The sequence below is a fragment of the Lactuca virosa genome, chromosome 4 (assembly GCF_052849685.1).
Source record: "Lactuca virosa cultivar CGN04683 chromosome 4, Lactuca_virosa_CGN04683_v6, whole genome shotgun sequence".
Classification (NCBI taxonomy): Eukaryota; Viridiplantae; Streptophyta; class Magnoliopsida; order Asterales; family Asteraceae; genus Lactuca; species Lactuca virosa.
In genome coordinates, this window is record NC_136429.1 from 51726630 (window position 1) to 51743389 (window position 16760).

Genomic DNA, 16760 nt, shown 5'->3' on the forward strand with positions numbered 1-16760 from the left:
AATAGTTGTTGAGTGGATACGCTAAGATTATATGTGACTAGGGTGTCATAGACTCAGAATTTGTGATCTTTGCTTTACTTCCTGTTCCTTGTTTGGTTGTGGATTTAGAGCTAGGGCCACTTATTCGAAAGTCTATTTTATCTTGATTACATATGGTTGGTATGCACTACGCAAGTATTGAAGTAACTAGTAAGGATCATCCTAAAATTATCTAAGTTATACGTCTATTAGATGTTTCTTACATCCCTTTTCTCGCTTAGATTTCATGACTGGATCCCATCTCCCCGGCGACCCATACTTTCCCATCCAAGATAATGGTGGATGGACTGATGCGAAGCCAGAAGAGAATCAAGCAATTCCATTGGATGACGATTTCGCAGAAAATTTCCCAGAAGATTCTGACTCCGAGCCAAAAGTCAATAATCTACCCCTGGTGGCTCCTATCCCAAATCCTAACCCTCGGCCAGGATTTCAAGGCCCCACACCCCTGTGGGCAACAAACTTGAACAGATGGAGTCACGAGCAAGGTCAACCCTTACCCTACAATGGAGACCGAAGCTTCTACAATCTGAGTGAAGGAGGCTCAGCAGATAGAATCCTGCATGTTCTGGTTCGCAGGGTTGCTCGTAATGAGGAACAGGGAAGGACAGCCATCAACCGGGTCATGGAGGTTGATGCCGATATGGGAGTCAATACAGTTCGTATTCGCCATCTAGAGACTGCTCATAGAAGAACCCTGAACCAGAATATGACCCTGCAGAGAGAACTAACTACAACCCAAGCTGAAGTCAGGGAACTTCGAGGTCATCAGGCAACATTTGAAAGAAGCATGTTGGACATGGAGCGTCGTCTGGCAGAATCAAGAACTCATTCGAGCGGTTCTCGCCGCAAGTAGAGTCTACTCTACTCTCTCTCTTTTGGATATAAAATAGGTCTATATATAGACTCTAGTATTAATTTCATGCTTATGTTAAGACCTTGAACCTTCAATCGGTTAGGTCTATGTAATGTCAAAATTTTCTCAATTCTGGTAAAATGTAAGACTTACTCCAAGGTCAATTTTTCCAGAACTTATCACATCTTTTCTACCAATGACATCGGCAAACGTCTAATCTCCTAGGGAAATCTTTGTCCAAATACTTTCATCCTTCTATTGTTAGAACTCTACCAAAATCACACTCTCATGTAATGGTTAAACTATGGTGATTAAATTCATGGATCACTTTCATTATTCCCACTCTTGAATTCTTATCACTATCTCCATCTTCGCAAACGTAGTTGATAGATGTTGCCTCTGAAATTAACACCATTTGCACTCGCAACCAAGAGGAAACTATAGAAACCACAACCTGCCGTTACCTTGTTAAAAACACCGAGGAAAAGTTCGCGTGAACTTTCGGGATTCGAACTCTCCGTTATGAAGTAATGGGGATCAGTGTTAGAATCGGAAATAAGACGACACAGAAATTCCATGTACATACAGAAGAGAAGGACACCATGTAGATACTAAGGGAGAATGAACCATTACCGCGCGGATTAAATCATAGAACCAAGGAAGAACCACGCATGTTCCATACGAAGTGCATGAATACCCCTTCGTCATAGTAATGACTATTAATGCCACCTAGTGATTTAGTGATTACATTTCTCGTGTTAGGTTTTAAGATTATCGTCTTTCCGTTATGGCTAATAGCAATATATCGGATCACATAATTCCAGTCAAGAGTGAATAATTCTCAAACTCATAAGTCTACCTTGTGTAGACTCCATCGTGTATCACTTTCAAATCTTTTCGAAAGTGGAAAGCATTATACCTCCAATCAAAGATGATTTAGTTGGATAAACACTCGTCTTGTAACCATTTTAGAAACTTACTCCTACTCTTTACCAGGACTGCATCATAGGGATGTAGGTCGAACCACCGAGAACAGTATAACAAAACGAAAAACTTACATTCGCATGAATGATCAGAATACATCTAGAGCCAACCATAATCACTCACAAACTCATTTTCTTATCGTATAACAGAATCATTCCTCCGAAGAAACGTAACCAAACCGCTGGCAAAGCACCAACTCTTCAGATAGATTTGGCTACTTTTCAAGCTGCGGTCACAGCTGCCGTAGCAGCTGTCATGACTCACCTAAATGCTAACAACACAAATGTTAGTGGAAATGTTATCGACAACCCCAAAGACAGTGATAACCCAGTACAACAACGAGTGCCTGTTTGTAAAGACACTCGAGACCTCAAACCTAACATCCTGAAACGAAAGTTCGAGAGCGAGAAAGGGAGTAGTTCAACTTAAGGGCCTTCAGAAGAGTATCAAGTTGGGGCAGTCAATATCCCCATCAACCCTGCTATCCCAACACCGACCACACCGTACCTAGGAAACCTCCCACTCTGGAGTAAGTGCAACTACCATCATTATGGAGTCTGTCGAGTGCTGCATTGCAATAGATGCAACAGGAAGGGACACACGGCGCGTTTCTGTAGGACCCCGGTCGAGCTCATCACTTCAACCACCAATATGGGCGCCAGTCTAATATGCCACCTTTGTGGTGAAATAGGACACTTCAAGAGGGACTGACCAACGGAGAGGAATGACGGGGAACAGGGGGAGTGTAACAACGGAACATGAAAAAGCAACAAGGAACTCTACCAGGAAGTTTTGGTGCGTATCTAAACCTCAATAATTAGGCCCGTGAAATTTTACAGAATTTTACACGTTACGTTATAATTATACCTTCTTGCACACACCGGACGATAATAGAAAAACCTAGTAGGGATTACTTCACGAAAGTTCATTATTTCAAATTATCAGAACCCTCGTTTAGTCTGTACTTGTAATTTGTGATATAATAGGGATCAAGATTAATTCTTCATCCTAGTAATCATTTCTTCTTCTAGACCAACATAATATTAAAATCATCAAGAAGTTACGACATCATCATCCGACGTAATTTGGCTTGGTTCTTACCATGCAAAGTTTATGTGCTAGATGAAAAGAACTCTTCCCTTAAAAAACCGTCAGATGAAATTTTTCCGACCCATAACGCAAAACCCTTCAGAAGTACCCATGCGAGGGGTACCACTCCATTCTAACCTACCCAATAGTTTTTAGACTTAAAGCGAAGAACACCAAAAAATATCCCAGAAGTACGCGACCTTCCTGACGAACGATCAGGATTTTCACCACGACGTCAAGTCGAGTTTCGAATCGACTTAATTCCAGGAACCACCCCTGTAGCTAAATCGCCTTACCGTCCAGCTCCAACAGTGATGCAAGAACACTCCGGTCAACTTAACGAACCTCTCAGTAAAGGATTTATTAGACCAAGCTTCTCCCCATAAGGAGCACCGGTCCTGTTCGTCAAGAAGAAAGATGGATCCTTTCGTATGTACATCGACTATCGAGAACTGAACAAGCATACCTGTCACAACTAGCACTTTTGGCTAGGAAATTCCATCCTCAGGTAAGTAAGGACTATTGTGAGATTTGTGCTAACATTCCTAAGTGTTCAATATGAGTTCCTAAGGAGCCATAAAGTGTTAGAATGCAAATCTCTCCAAGTATAGTGAATCTCTCCCAAATCTCTCTAAGTATAGTGAATCTCTCCCAAATCTCTCCAAGTATGTGAAATCTCTCCCAAATCTCCCTAAGTATGCAAAATCTCTCCAAGAATAGTGAATCTCTCCCAAATCTCTCTAAGTATGTGAAATCTCTCCAATAATAGTGAATCTCTCCAAAATCTCTCTAAGTATGCGAAATCTCTCCAAGAATAGTGAATCTCTCCCAAAACTCTCCAAGCATGTGAAATCTTTCCCAAATCTCTCCAAGTATGTGAAATCTCTCCCAAATCTCTCCACGTATCTCAAATCTCTCTCAAATCTCCCTAAATACCTTCCTTAGTCGAAAACAGCTCAAAACCGAAAGAGGAAACCCCAAAAGGACCCTCTTGGTCCGGAACCCTCTTGGTCCGGCCTCCTCTTGGTCCGGAACCCTCTTGGTCTGGAATGTCTTCTAAGGAAACCAAGAGGAGTTGCACCAAGGAAGCCTCTCATCCGGACCATCTCGCAATCTCGGAACTCCTGGCTCCGGACAATCTCGCCTATGGCCGCTTCGGAAAATCCAGTCGCTTCGCATCCTCGGTCCGGACCGCTGACCCGCTCCGACTTCGGAATCCGAGAATGCACTCCGGAAGGTACTATTTGCTCCGGAACTTCTTGCCAACCATTTCGGAACCTACCCAGCAGCTTCAGAATTGACCCAATTGACTCCGGATTTTCCTAAGAGGCTCCAGAACTTTGAGAAATGCTCCGGAAATTACAGAAGGACTTCGGAAATTGCCCTAGAGCTCCGGAATTCACTATTTAGCCCCGGATTTTGGACTATTCCGGACATTTTCTTCATTTTGGGGTATTTTGAGGTCGGGAATCCCACCAAACTCGTGTTTTTCTTAGCTAAGACCCCTAAAACCTTTATTTTATGCCAAATTTAATTATTTAAATTATAGTTACATAAAATAAAAAGTTTAGGATTTAGGAAAACCTTATCCTAAATCAAGAAAAGGACAAGGAAATTGACTTTGTGATTTGATGAAATTCCTCATTTCCCATGCAAATCACAGTATTCCATGCTTTACCCACCATATATCCATGCATGGACCACCAGATCCCCATGCACCAAAGATTCCTCCCTTTTCCTTATACTACAAAGCAACGACAGTGAGGGAGTTTAGACTCCACTTTCTCTCTCACTTTTCCCATTTTCTCTCAAAACTCGTCTCCAAGCAAGAACAAGAACTTGCTGAAAACAAAGTTCTCAATTTCTCCCTGGAGTTGTAAGGTAAATTCCTCCACTCACCTAATCTTTTATAATATTTCAAGATGAATCCATATTATTTTATTCATAATAATATGTGAAAAATCACCTTTAGGATAACTTTCTCCCAAGGAAGTTCTTCATCTCAGCCAAGAGTTTAAGATTGAGATCTTCACTCCATAACTCCAAACAACTCCTCAACCAACTCAAGGTGAGCTTCATACCCCACCTTTTCAATGTTTTAATGTTTTTGGGGGAGAGTACAAGTCAAATCTTGCCTAAATCCTTAAATGATTGCATATATACGTATGTTTGTATGTGTGTGAAATATTATTAAATTAATATTTTAGTAATATACTCATGAACGTAGGATTTCTCAATTTCATAAAGAACAGAGGATACTTTGTGCAAAAGAGCCTCCCAACTATTGAGTGTGTCCAACTTAACCCCTTTAACTATGCTTTCATGTCTAAAGATAAAAGTTATAAAAAGGGACCTTACTAAGTAGACACCATTTCTAGTGATTTTTCGAAAATAGAAACTTTGTGACTATTTTGCAAACTATCAGGGAGTATTTCATAAATATTCAACATAAAAGTTTGCGTCAAGAAAATATACAAATAAAGCCTTTATGACAGAAACATTTGCATGTCATAAGCTGCTGTCATAAAACCTCCAAGAACATAAGTAATGTTCTATATGTCATAAAACAGAAAATGCGTGTCATAACCGGCAGTTATACATTTATATAAATTATAATTTGACACTTTTTCTCTTGATTAAAATGTCTTATTTTTCAATAAATGAAAAGGAACGAACACGAGCACCTAGTTAACGAGCACAATCAACGATATGGAACGAGAACGATATTCTTATTCAACAAGTATGAATTTCATTATTTATCTAACAAATAATGGATCTCTAACAATTGCTCAAAAGGTTGTTAATATTCTAGTCATACAAATCTCAAAAGTACCTAAATATAAAAATATTAGTGTACGTCTAAGTCCTGTAAGGAGTTATAGCCAGAGTCTCCTGGAGGGAGAGCGAGAATTTGTGTATAGATCTATACAGGGTTGACACCCCGCACCTTCGTTGTTCGCTACAGCTAGACAGACCAGTCTAGGGTGAAAAATGTCTTATCCAAACCGAGGGCATCTGAGAAACGCCAAAACAGGCACTTCGTCAGATTAGTATGGTAATAACGACTCACTAGAATATGTTATATTAACTAGAAATTTATGTAACGAAAACCTCATAAATAAACTTTGGTACGTTGTGTTGACTGTCCTACACGTGATAGGTGATGGTCCGCATTTGTTGTGTTGACTGTCCTTCTTCATCGCGTAGAATGTCCACAATAGCCATGTTGATTCTTTCTCCTACAAGTATAGAGTCGTAATACTGCTATTTTTACAAATTAAAAAGCGTAGGACTCTATGGAAAACGTTTGTAAACGATTTTGATAACGATAAACTAACCCACACATATACATAGTTGGAAACTAGAACTTACGATTATTTTATAGCAGAAAATATAGGATTTTCTGGGGAAAACGATTTTTCTACGATTTCGATAACGATAAACTAGAACTTACGAATATTTTATAGCAGAAAATATAGGATTTTCTGGAGAAAACGACTTTTCTACGATTTCGATAACGATAAACTAGAACGCACACACTCAATGTTGCTCGATAAGAAGAACAAGATTTTCAACCATATCTCCTTTTTGAAATTAAGGGATTTTCTTTAAACGGTTGAATGTTACTATTCAAAAGAACTATTCTCGGACACAGTTCGCTTTTACAAATCACACTACTTTTCAAAATCACTCCTTATAAGGATGAACAAAAGTAATGTCATGCACACACATATCCATGATTTTCAAGGCACGACTTCAAACGATTTCATAGAAAATATCGGATTTTCTGAAAGTACAATGAGAACGATTTTAAACAAGTGTAAACGATGTTATACAAAATGCTTATGAACTCACCAACTTTTTAGCTGACGCTTTTCAAAACGACTTGTATTCTCAGGTTTCTAGTAAGCAGGTAACAAGGGACGCGGTTGCAGGACTATTTAGCTGTAGTTTGGATTCTTATCTACTTATGTATCTTTTGTGTAACTCGAAGAACAAATACAATATGTAAACAATGTAAGTTTGTTATCTCAATGTATGATGTTTGGATTGCTCTGTTTCATTTATATTCAATTGTTATGATACTGCACAATGAAGTCACCCGCCTCCGGACGTTTCCACCGTCTGGTCCGGGGGTGTGAAAGATTGGTATCATAGCATTGTTTATAGTGAACTGGTATATCTAGCCATACAAGATATACAACTATAAATACAATGGGACTAAAACACACTCTGCTTAAAAGTATACTTTAAAAAGATAAGTATTTTATAAAAGCATACATATCTACTAACACAGTATCATAACGAGAAGAAACCGAAAGTAATTAAAGGTTGAACACTACAGTGAGACCTGGGCAGTTATGTAATCATATCTGGGATCAATATAGCCTGATCAACTATATTTATTTGAGATATGACCAACATGTTCTTGGGAGTGATGGTGGTGTTGCAACAAACCTAAAACCTACCAACTATGAGTACAAGAGAATACTAGAATCGAACATCAAGTTTAAAATACTATAGGAGTATTTTAGGACACTATAAACCCCTCCCACACCTAAACTTTCCCCGTATATCTCGTACCTCGATTCTCGCACAAACAAGTAGTTGAAATTTCTCGCCAAGACTTCTACTACCCTGTCACGGTAAATTATAGATGGGGCAAGGAGAGACCAGAAGAAGTCCATGAGGAAAAACCCATAAGTGAATCCCAAGGAATACCAAGAGATGAATCGTGAAAGGGAGAATTTCGACTAAGGGCCAAACAAGGATGAAAGCGCCAAGGGAACTCATAGCAAGCTTATACCTAGTTGCAGAAGACCCTTTCACCTTTCTCTTACCAGATACATAAACATGCCATATAGGCACTTCTGGAATAGACATACCTAGAAACAAAATGATACCCACGCAAAAACAAGTTGAGAAATTGGATCCTATCCAATTTAGGGCGCACCTTCACGAAAGACAACCCGATCCACAATCGACGTTCACCGAACTCCGATAGCCAGCGCCCTCACGAATCAGACATCCGTTTAAACCACAAGTAACCCAAAGTGACTCCCGGTTTCCAACCCTCTGTCATGAAGTAATGGAGATCATAAACAAAGGCCGATTTATGGGAAGGTAAATCCGATCCCCCAACAAGTAACCAGAACACCATTCCAAATGCCTTGCGAAACCCACAAGTAAGACCAGAAAACTAGGCAGACCATGTGCACTCTTTAAAAGAGGAAATGGTCATGTGGAGACCACAACTCATAGCAACCAAGGCTAGTACAGCCTTAGCAGCGTGAGGAACACAAAAAGGGCACCCTTAATATAAGTGAAATGGCCAAGCACTTTGTGCGCCTAAAGAGGATCACCACACTACTCACCTTAGGTTCGTAATGCCCTTAATCGCAACCAGTAGTAGTAAACCAAGAGGAGTACATCCTCCAAGAACCCATAAAACTGAATCCGTTAACTATAGTGCTAACTATGTGCTATTTTGACAGACTTTACATCAGACAATACATACTCCCACTCAATACCATAACTGCATCATGGGGATGTAGGTTGACACAATTAGCACCGGTACGTTAAGATTATAGGAGTAAACCCACTTGAAACTAGCTACAAGTACTTACGAGATCACCTATCGTGTGCAACAGGGTCATGTCTCCCCATGGAGATAACCAGTACCCCGACCATGCACCGGTCCTACGAATAGACTCCGCCACTTTCCAAGCCACTGTAACAGCGGATGTGGCAGCTGTCATGGCATACTTTAATGCCAACGACACAAGCAAAGTTGAAAGCAGTGTTGGTAACTCCAACCGTAACAACAACCAAGGAAACCAACGAAGAACAATCCACCCATGCACTCAAAAACCTAAACCTAAGAACAAGAAACAAAAGTTCGGGAACGAAAGAGGAGATAGTTCGACTCAAAGGCTTACTAAAAGGCAACAAGCGGGGCCAGTACCTACCCCTATTAACCCTACACCTCCCCCATCGAGACCATCATACCTTGGGGACAATCCACCATGCAACAAGTGCAAATACCATCATTGGGGAGCCTGCCAGACATTTCGTTGCTAAAGGTGCAATAAGATGGGGCACACCTCTCGCTACTGTAGGGCCCCATCCCCATACGTCACTCCAACCTGCAACCCAAAAGTAAGTTCAGTTTGCCACAAGTGCGGTGCAACAGGACATCTCAAGAGGGATTGTCCAACGGAGATGACTAACGAAGGAGTCGACAACTAGATAGGAGTTGACGACAAGGAACCCTACCATAGCTTTAGGTACGTTCCACGATAAACTTAAGCATCGATCAATCACAAAAGTTTTTGTTAATTAAAAACATAATCCAAAAACTATTGTCTCGTTAGAGCAAATCCTGTAAATTACTGGAAGCTAGGAATCCTTACGAATGGACCATGATGGTCCCATATAAACGTTAGTATCACACATGGTTAGGATTCCGCGAACTAAGAACGTGCGATTCCGCCTTACTTTCTGTCCCTGGGCTGAATAGCGATTGGGACAGAACCCTACAGTCAACCATCTCTAAAGATCCTAAGTATGTACGGTTAGGTCCCCTCCATCTATAGAGGAAGGACCTGGCAGAATTCGGAGTACGAATTCCCTTGACTTATAACAGCGCCTTTGTGTCGCTAAAACACCTAACAAGCAGAAACGATATAGACCCAATGGTAACAATGAAAACGAAACTAGCAACGATAAGAACACAAACACTAGAACTCCTAACAACCAGAAACGAGATAGACCCAATGGTAACAACGAAAACGAAACTAGCAACGATAAGAACACAAACACTAGAACTCCTAACAAGCAGAAACGAGATAGACCCAATGGTAACAACGAAAACGAAACTAGCAATGATAAGAACACAAACACTAGAACTCCTAACAAGCAGAAACGAGATAGACCCAATGGTAACAACGAAAACGAAACTAGCAACGATAAGAACACAAACACTATAACTTCTAACAAGCAGAAACGAGATAGACCCAATGGTAACAACGAAAACGAAAATAGAAACGATAAGAACACAAACACTAGAACTCCTAACAAGAAGAAACAAGATAGACCCAATGGTAACAATTAAAACGAAACTAGCAACGATAAGAACACAAACACTAGAACACCTAACAAGCAGAAACGATATAGACCCAATGGTAACAACGAAAACGAAACTAGCAACAATAAGAACACGAACACTAGAACACCTAACAAGCAGAAACGAGATAGACCCAAATGGTAACAACGAAAACAAAACTAGAAATGATAAGAACATGAACATAGAACACCCTGTCATTTCTAGCAACCAGTGCTCCTCGAATCGACGTAACAACAAGAAGTCCAATGCCATCAATTGGCACGGACAGGCTTGATCCTCACTTTACAAACCCCGAGCACTACAAATAGACTTTTGTCCTACTCCACCGGGTAATAAAACTCTTCCAACCAGTAACGACAAATTCTTAGCAACCAGACACCTAAGTTCTGGTGTAAGAAATACCATGCCCTTCCCTAGCCCCGATAAAGATTTAAAAATCAAGGAGCAAAAGGCATTAAGGGAATCCGAAAGGCTTCCAACCTTCCTCCAAAGGTTCCCAAAACCTCTTGGAAACCTGAACCAAGTGCTAAGCGGAAATAGAATCACCCCGACTCCTGGAACCACCCCAATAACCGAACACCTGATGCCACTTAGCACAGTCACAAGAACAGATAGTGTCTGATCGCAAGATCGACATAATAGATAAAGTAAACATCAGACCCAGTCCCTAACCACAGGAAGCACCTGTCTAACTCGTAAGGGAGAAAGACGAAAACTACCATAAGCACCACTGACTACGAGTAAGCCAAACGAACCCATCATCGAGGATCGATACTCCCTACCCCAAATTGGAGGTTTTCTCAACCACCATCAAAGAACTGGCAGAGGCCGACCTACCATTAGGTTGGAAAGACCCTAGGGAGAAAACTCCCAAGATAATCTAAGACTCATAAGGTCAACTATATCACGCCAACTCAACCTTGGTGACCATAGTACCTGTTGGGTTTTAGTATACTAACACTCCTATGGTGTACATGCAACCCTATAAACCTTGGATCTATGTTTTCTTTATTATACATGCAAATATTAACTATTCCAAGGTTTCATCCTAACTAGCATATTATGAAGCACCTATACTACAAAGTTCTAGTTAGATGACATACCTTTTGATGTAGCTTGATGTCTTCAAGCTTTAAGAGCTTAGCCCCAATAGTGTGGAAGCCTCAAATGGAATCACAAATCACCAAAACACCTTGGAAGAACTTGAGAGAATATGTATGCACACTAAAATCGGCCCACTCTTATTTTCACACACTTGTCCAATTTTATGAGCCAAGGACCCCTTTATATATTATGGAGGATTAGGGTTACATCCATGTAAACCCTAATACCCATGACCTTTCATTTAAGGATCCATGGGTTAAAAGCTCCATGGACCATCCATGAAAGCTTAGCCCAACCTAAATGAACTTGGCCCATTCCATATATATAAGAGTCCATATTTAATTAGTTCTTTTTGATCACTTAATTAATTCTAAATTAATTCTTGATCAATACTAATTAAATAATATGATTCCATATTAATATATTAGAACTTATAATATATTAATATAAATCATAAATATACTATTCTCAAAAGACTATCCATATAAATTGTGCCGGTGAAGTGCAACCCAAATGGACCATGCCGGGTCGGGTCAAGTACATACCAAATATAGTTATGGACTTAGACATTAATCCAACAGTCTCCCACTTGGATAAGTCTAAAACTATTATTGAGTATGACTTCAAAACCTAACTGGCAATCGTAGCTCTTAAAGCCGCTGTCGAACTCTGACATTGTCAATGACTTGTCCATTAGATAAGGGATCATATATTCCTCAATTCTAGATATCATATGGACTGAGACATGGATTATAATCATTCTCTCTATCCATTTGTTGCTTCCCGATTTTCGATTTATGATGACTGACTGATTGAACAAATCAAATCAGTCCTGGCTTGGCCGAGCACTCACATGTGTCATCGCTAAATCATCGAGGGGCCCACAGATATCGCTTTTATCCCGAAGGTAAAAGGAATGGATAAACTTCGACTCATATGGCTTGTTCTACTACTTGTTGAATCATACACAAAGGCACGTTTTATAACATCGAGTTACCAAATGCGTTTTCGTGCAATCAATGTATAACCAACTCATAGTAACAACTCATATCTCTAGGTTTGAAGAATATAAGATATTATCGTCTCATGATCACTCGTGATAAAATCCACGAAGTGATTCAAATGAGCGCGGGTTGAATCCAATACTCAGAACTTATGAGCACTCATGAGTGTTGTAGCACCACTTTGTCCACCAACTTGGACCTCTACAAACCAACCCATGACAGTCTTGATTCATATCTACTTCCAACATATGACCGACTGTGGATGGTTTGAATAACTTAATCATTCAGGAAGAGCGACTTAGTTATTCTGGAAGTCAAAACATGCAAAGTGAAACACAAGAATAAATGAATCAAATATGGTATCAAACCCTATGAATATAAATAAACACTTTTATTTATCACCATACTGATTACTCATTATTCATTGTTTCGGTTTTATCAACTTTATACTTGAATTAAAAACACTAGTTGTCCCATGCTCCAAGCATGTACACTATGTTTTTCTTAAACAATAGCTTTGCCATACACCAAAACAATGACACATATAAGATATGGAAGATTTACATAATCTACCCATATATTTAATTAGTTATCTTTTGATCACTTAATTAATTCTTGATCAAACTAATTAAATAATATTATTAATATATTAGAACTTATAATATATTAATAAACCATAAGTGTTATTTCTCTCATTTTAGTTTATCCAATTGCATGGTGTCATGCAACCCAAATGGACCATGCCGGGTCGGGTCAAGTACATACAAGAAATAGTTATGGACTTATACACCTTATCCAACAGTCTCCCACTTGGATAAGTCTAATAACTATAACTGCAATACTTCAGGAACCGATCGGCAATCGTAGCTCTTTTAAGGTCTCTCGGAACTGAGAAGATGATGATACGCCATTTAAGATAAGTGATCATATAATCCTCTGTTCTAGATATCAGCCGGACAAATACATGGAACAGTGTCTTACTTTGTGTCCAGCAGTTTGTTTCCCGATTTCCGATTTGTTTGACATAGAACTCAATTGAACACATCAACTTAGTTCTGACCGGGCCCGGTACATACATCATCGAGGGGCCCAGATATCAACTTCTAATCCAAGAAGGAACAGATAAACTTCGACTCATATGTTTGTTTTACTACTCATTGAATTATACACAAGAGCACGTTTTATAACATCGAGTTACCAATGCGTTTTCGTACAATCAATGCATAACCAACTCATAAGTAACAAATCATATATCTAGGTTTGAAGACTTATATGATATTACCGTCTCACGATCACTCGAGATAAATTCCATGAAGTGATTCCAGTGAGCCTGGGTTGAGTCCAATGCTCAGAACTTATGAGCACTCATGAGTGTTGTAGCCATGTCCAACAACTTAGACCTCTGCAACCAATCATGACAGTCTTGATTCATACCTACTTCCGACATATGACCGACTGTGGAGGTTCGAATAATATGATATACCAAACATAATTATTCTGGAAGTCAAAACATGCAAAAGAAATATAGTAAACGATCGACAAGAGATAGCAACACTTTACTCATAAATAAAACACCTTTTATTCATCATCTAATGTCAATTACACTTTACAAATTTCAAGGTTATCTAACTACTAAATCTAATATCATCCTTCAGCCCTATGCTCCGAGCATGCTGTAGATGCTTAACCCGAGTCAGTCCCTTCGTGAGGGGATCTGCTGGATTCTCATCCGATGATACCGTCTTTGCCACGAGGAGTCCTTCTTCTATTCGATGTCTGATGAAATGGTATTTTCTGTCGATGTGTCTGGATCTCCCGTGATCCCTTGGTTCCTTGGCTAAGGCAACTGCACTTTCACTATCACAGAAAATTTCCATTGGCTCTTTAATAGCTGGTACAACTCCAAGGTCTCCAATGAAGTTCTTTAGCCATATAGCCTCCTTTGCTGCCTCGCTAGCTGCTATATACTCTGATTCGCAAGTTGAATCAGCCACTGTCTCTTGCTTGGAACTCTTCCAAGAAATTGCTCCTCCGTTTAAGGTAAAGACCCAGCCTGACTGAGAGCGGAAATTATCCCTATCAGTCTGAAAGCTAGCATCACTATACCCTACAACTCTCAAGTCTTCACTCCCACCGAGGGTAAGGACCCAGTCCTTAGTCCTCCGTAGGTACTTGAGGATATTCTTTACCGCAGTCCAGTGTGCCTTGCCAGGGTTCCCCTGATACCTGCTAACCATGCTCAAAGCAAAGGCTACATCAGGTCGAGTACACGTCATGGCATACATGATCGATCCTACAGCCGAAGCATAAGGTATTCGACTCATTTCTGCTATCTCAGCCTCAGTACTAGGGCTTTGTGTCTTACTCAATCTGGCGTTACTCTGGATGGGTAACTCTCCTTTCTTGGAGTCCTGCATGCCGAATCTCTTCAGCACCTTATCCAAGTAGGTACTCTGACTAAGTCCAATTAGTCTTTTACTCCGGTCTCTCAAGATCCTTATCCCTAGAATATAGGCAGCTTCTCCTAGGTCCTTCATAGAGAAACACTTCCCAAGCCAGGACTTAACTTTCTGCAGAGTTGGGATGTCATTTCCTATGAGTAGTATGTCATCCACATACAATACCAAAAAGCTAACTATACTCCCACTAGCCTTGACATATACACAAGATTCATCTTCACTCCTAGAAAAGCCAAATTCTTTGACTTTCTCATCAAAGCAAAGATTCCATCTGCGAGGTGCTTGCTTTAACCCATAAATGGATTTCTCAAGCTTACACACTCTATTAGGGTACTCTGTATTGACAAAACCCTCTGGCTGACTCATGTAAACATCCTCAGCCAACTTTCCATTAAGGAAAGCAGTTTTGACATCCATTTGCCATATTTCATAGTCATGAAATGCAGCTATGGCTAAAAGAACCCTAATAGACTTAATCTTGGCCACTGGAGAAAAGGTCTCATCATAATCAACTCCCGAAGTTTGTGAGAAACCCTTTGCAACCAGTCGTGCCTTATAAGTGTGTACATTACCATCCATGTCGGTCGTCTTCTTGAAGATCCATTTGCACCCTACAGTCTTACGACCTGGTACATTCTCAACCAAGTTCCAAACTTGATTGTCATACATAGACTGTATCTCGCTGTCCATTGCCTCTTTCCACTTGGCTGGCTCAGGGCCTGCCATGGCTTCCGCGTAACTGTTAGGTTCATCCAGACCTATCAGTGTCTCATCACTGATAAGTGTATCACCTTCCGCAGTAATATGGAATCCATAGTAATGCTCAGGTGCATTCCTAACCCTTGTGGAACGCCTCAGAGGTACAGACTTGTCAATTGGCTCAACAGGAGTTTCCTCCTCAAGTTGAGTGCTAGGGTTTGAAGTTCCTTCACCACTTGACTCTTGAATTTCTTCAAGGTCAACTTGCCTCCCACTGTCTCCTTGGCTTATGAACTCTCTCTCTCGAAAGAAAGCCCTCCTAGCTACAAAGACCACATTCTCACTAGGTCTGTAGAAGAAGTAACCAAAGGATTTCTGTGGGTAGCCGATGAAAATACACCTCTCACTTCGAGGTTCGAGCTTATCATGAGTCTCGCATCTCACGAAAGCCTCACAACCCCAAATCTTAATGTGGTCTAGTTTGGGTACTTTACCAGTCCACATCTCATGAGGAGTTTTGGCAACTTTCTTTGTGGGAACTAGATTAAGGATATGGGCGGCAGTCTCTAAGGCATACCCCCAAAATGAGATTGGTAGCGAAGCTCGACTCATCATGGAACGAACCATATCCAACAAGGTTCGATTACGCCTCTCAGCTACACCATTCAACTGCGGTGTCCTGGGAGGTGTCAATTGTGAGACAATCCCACATTCCCTAAGATAGTCGAGAAACTCTGAACTAAGATACTCACAACCTCGATCGGATCGAAGCATCTTAATGTTCCTGCCCAATTGATTCTCGACTTCCTGTTTAAACTCTTTGAACCTCTCAAAAGTCTCTGACTTATGCTTGATTAAGTAGACATATCCATATCTACTGTAATCATCAGTAAAAGTCAAATAATAACGATTAGCATCCCTTGTGGCATGTTTGAAGGGCCCACACACATCCGTGTGTATAAGATCCAACAAACCTTCACCCCTCTCACAAGAACCTGTGAAGGGTGACTTTGTCATTTTTCCAAGTAAGCATGATTCGCAACTATCATCTGACTTTAGGTCAAATGACTCCAATACTCCATCCTTTTGGAGTTGGCCTATGCGTTTCTTGCTTATATGTCCAAGACGACAATGCCATAATGATGCTTTATCCAAGTTATTATCATTAACAGAATCAATACACAATACATTATTTCCTAAGTTATCAACCACAGATACAGTTTCATACACACCATCACAAGGTAATGCTTTAAAATAAAGAACATTATTAAAGAAAGCATTAATCGAACCAACTTCATTATCAAATGAAAAGGTGAAACCTTGTTTATACAATGCATGAAAGGAAATAATATTTCTTGCCATTTCTGGCGAATAACAACATTTATTCAAATCTAAACTAA